Consider the following 3,690-nt stretch of genomic DNA (forward strand, 5'->3'; position numbering starts at 1 on the left):
ATATATCCCTGGCGGTGGGGTCTGTTTGGAGGTGGCGGAAATGACAAAGGATGATACGATGTATCTGGAGGTTGGTGGGGTGGTAGGTGAGGACCAGTGGGGTTCTGTCCTGGTAGCGATTGGAGGGGCGGAGTTCAAGGGCGGAGAAGCGGGAAGTGGAGGAGATGCGGTGGAGAGCATCATCAACCACGTCTGAGGGGAAAATTGCGGTCTTTGTCTATTTGAAGAGAAAGCTAATCTGCGATTAACTCTTTAAATTCTTCTCAGGGTAATCACTTGCCCTTCTGGCATAAGGGAACCATTTATCAAGTCCATCCTAGTTACCCTCCTTGCCTTCTTGAATTGGTGCATTCTACTTGTTGCAAATACACCAACAACACTGTTAGGAAGGGAACTCCAGGATTATAGCCCAGCAACTGGGAAGGTACGGCGATGTATTTCCAACTCAGAATGGTGAGTGGTTTGGAGGGAACCTTCCAGCAGAGTGGTGTTTCCATGTAACTGCTGCCCTTGTCCTTCTAGATGGCAGAGGTTTGAAAGATGCTGTCTAAAGCAGATTTGTGACTGCAGCACAGTGGTCAGTTGGTGAAGATGATGACCAAGATTCTCTGGGTGTATAATCCTTGTGAAGTATGTGTGAGTAAAAGGCCTATTAGATTGTGAATTGGCTTTCCTTCCAAGACCATATCGAAAGGCCTTCGGTTCATCTGTCCCATGTCTGTTTCATGTTCTCCCTTCACATCAGCTTTCATGAAACCAGAGAGTGTTGTGTCCCTATCTATGATCAGACTCAAAGACACACCTCTGGCAAATTCTGCTACTGGCAGGCAATCTGTCTCTTGATGATGAGCTCAGCACACACTTGGTAAAGGCAGCCACCAAATCAAGGAGAAACAACAAATGTATGTGCAGAGCCAAGGTGCTCATCAATAAGCTCGTTTATGGTCTTATTAGGTTTTTGGGGATCAAGGGTTATGGGGAAAAATTGGAAGAATGAGGTTGAGAAACTTATCAGCCATGATTGAATGGCAGAGCAGAGTTGATGGGCTGAATGGCCATGTTTCTGCACCTATGTCTTATGGTCTTATCTGTACCCTCAGTGCCTTGGTGTAAGACTGTGAAGCTTAAATTCCATACACTGACCAAGAACAAAGGCTCAATAACTTCCATCTCCAGTACCTACAAATCATTCTCACAGCACATGGAAAGACATAGTCAACAATAATGCTGCCCTTTCCGGGGCTAACATGCTAACACAAATCAAGCAAAGATGGTTCTTCACTGGGTAAGCATAAAAGCAGATAGTGCGAAAAAGCTCAGCAAGTCTGGCAGCATCTGTGGGGAGAGAAACAGAGCTAACATTTTCAAGTCCAGTATGACGTCCTCTGAGCATAAAGGGGATGAAAAATGATGGTTTAATGCTATCTACAGAGCAGGGGAGGGTACATGAGTGGACCAGATGTTGGATGTTCCATGAGCAACAGACAAAAAGGAGTGCTAATGGGGATGGAGGAGTGATAGAGGTGTAAATTAATTGTAAGCGATATGTGTGAACAGGAGAAAATGGATGTGCTCTGTGGACAGCAAAGCCAATTAGATGGGGCTTGGGTTTCGACGTTTGGGAGTAGGGACTTGTCATTGAAATGGAGCCGTGAGGCCATGCTCTGAAGCTGACCACTCCAAATGTTCTGAAGAAGTCATATCAGATTGGAAACATTAACTCTGTTTCACTTTTCAGGTTCAGTATTGACATCATAACTGTACATTCTTATTAGGTATAACTCCTTATGTCTGCAATCTTCTCTAACCCTGCATCCTGCTGACATATCTCAGCCTTCAGCATGACTGGTCAAGCTCAGTTTCTGATCAATGGTAATTCCCAGTATATTGATAATGAGTAATTCAGTGATGGTAATGCCATTGAATATAACTATTGCCCCCAACATTCAATGGCATTACTGTTATTAAGCTCTGTATTACCAATATCCTGAGGGTTACCATTGACCTCTGGGTGAAACAATTCTTTCGCAGGTACCTCTGAACCACTTGTTCTTCATCTTAAACTTATGATGTCTGGTCTTAGACACGTCTGCCATGGGAAAGAGATTCTCACGATCTAATCTGACTGTACTCAGAGACTGAAATGTTCACAGTCATCTTATATCCATTTGCTCACTTTAAGCATTACATGATATTTTAAGCTCTGAAATGTAGTGTGTGCTATTATAATTTAAACCTCATCACCTTGAGAAAAGGTAAACATTTAATTTTTATGCCATCCCAGTGCAATAACAATTTACAACTCACCCCAGGCTCAGCCCTCCCTCTCTGCCCTGCCCCCTTAACCTGCCCTAAGCTGTCCATCTTCCTTCCCACCTATCTGCTCCACCTTTCCCAATGACCAATCTCAATCACCTCCTACCTGCATGCATGTGTCGCCATCCCACCTACCTTTCCCTGAGCCCCACGCCCTCATTTATTTCTCAGCCCCCCTTCCCCTTCCCCAGTCCTAATGAAAGGTTCTGCCTGAAATGTCAACCTTCTGATGCTGCTTGACCTGCTATGCTTTTTCCTGCTCCACATTTTATTGACTCTTACATTGAGATAGCATTTATAGTACAATGAAATATCCCAATGTGCTTCACCTCAGTGTTGTACTATGAAGTATGACAGCAGGACATGAGGAGTTATTTGGTCAGAAGCTTAGTTAAAGAGGATGGTTTTTAAGAGATGTCTTAAAGGAAGAAAATGAGATAGGAAGAAAGAGAGTCATGGAGTCATACATTTTTAGATTCATTTGCGGGTGTTGCTACCTGGGCAGCATTTATTGCTAATCCCTACTTTTCTTGGAGAAGGTGGCGGTATACTGCCTTCCTGAACCACTGCAGTCCATTTGCTGTAGGTATATCCACAATGCCATCAAGAAGGGAATTTCAAGATTTTAACTCAATGACACTAGCGGAAAGGCAACAAATTTCCAAATTGGGATAGTATGCGGCTTAGAGGGAAACTTGCGGGTGATGTTGTTTCCATGTATCAGCTGATGTTGAACTGAATTGAATTTATTGTCACGTGTACCGAGGCACAGTGAAAAGCTTTGTCTTGTGAGCAATACAGGCAGATCATAGAGTTAAGTAGTGTAGATAAATAAATAATAGGTAAACAGCGGCAAAAACAAAAACATAGGTACAGGTGAATATTAAGAGTTTGTGAGTCCATTCAGTATTCTAACAACAGTAGGGTAGAAAGGGTAGGGTAGGGTGGAAGTCTAGTGATGGGAGATAAGGAAATAGCAGGAGAACTTAATAAGTACTTTGCGTCATTCTTCACAGTGGAAGACATGAGTAATATCCCAACAATTAAAGGGAGTCAGGGGGCTGAGTTGAGTATGGTTGCCATTACAAAAGAGAAAGTGCTAGAAAAGCTCAAAGGTCTTAAAATTGATAAATCTCCTGGCCCTGATGGGTTACATCCTAGAGTTCTGAGGGAGGGGCCCTGATGGGTTACATCCTAGAGTTCTGAGGGAGGTGGCTGAGGGAGTAGCGGAGGCGTTGGTTGAGATCTTTCAAAAGTCACTGGAGTCAGGGAAAGTCCTGGATGATTGGAAGATTGCTGTTGTAACCCCCTTGTTCAAGAAAGGATCAAGGCAAAAGATGGAAAATTATAGGCCAATTAGCCTAACCTCGGTTG

The sequence above is a fragment of the Chiloscyllium plagiosum genome, chromosome 14 (assembly GCF_004010195.1).
Source record: "Chiloscyllium plagiosum isolate BGI_BamShark_2017 chromosome 14, ASM401019v2, whole genome shotgun sequence".
In the NCBI taxonomy this organism is placed as follows: Eukaryota; Metazoa; Chordata; class Chondrichthyes; order Orectolobiformes; family Hemiscylliidae; genus Chiloscyllium; species Chiloscyllium plagiosum.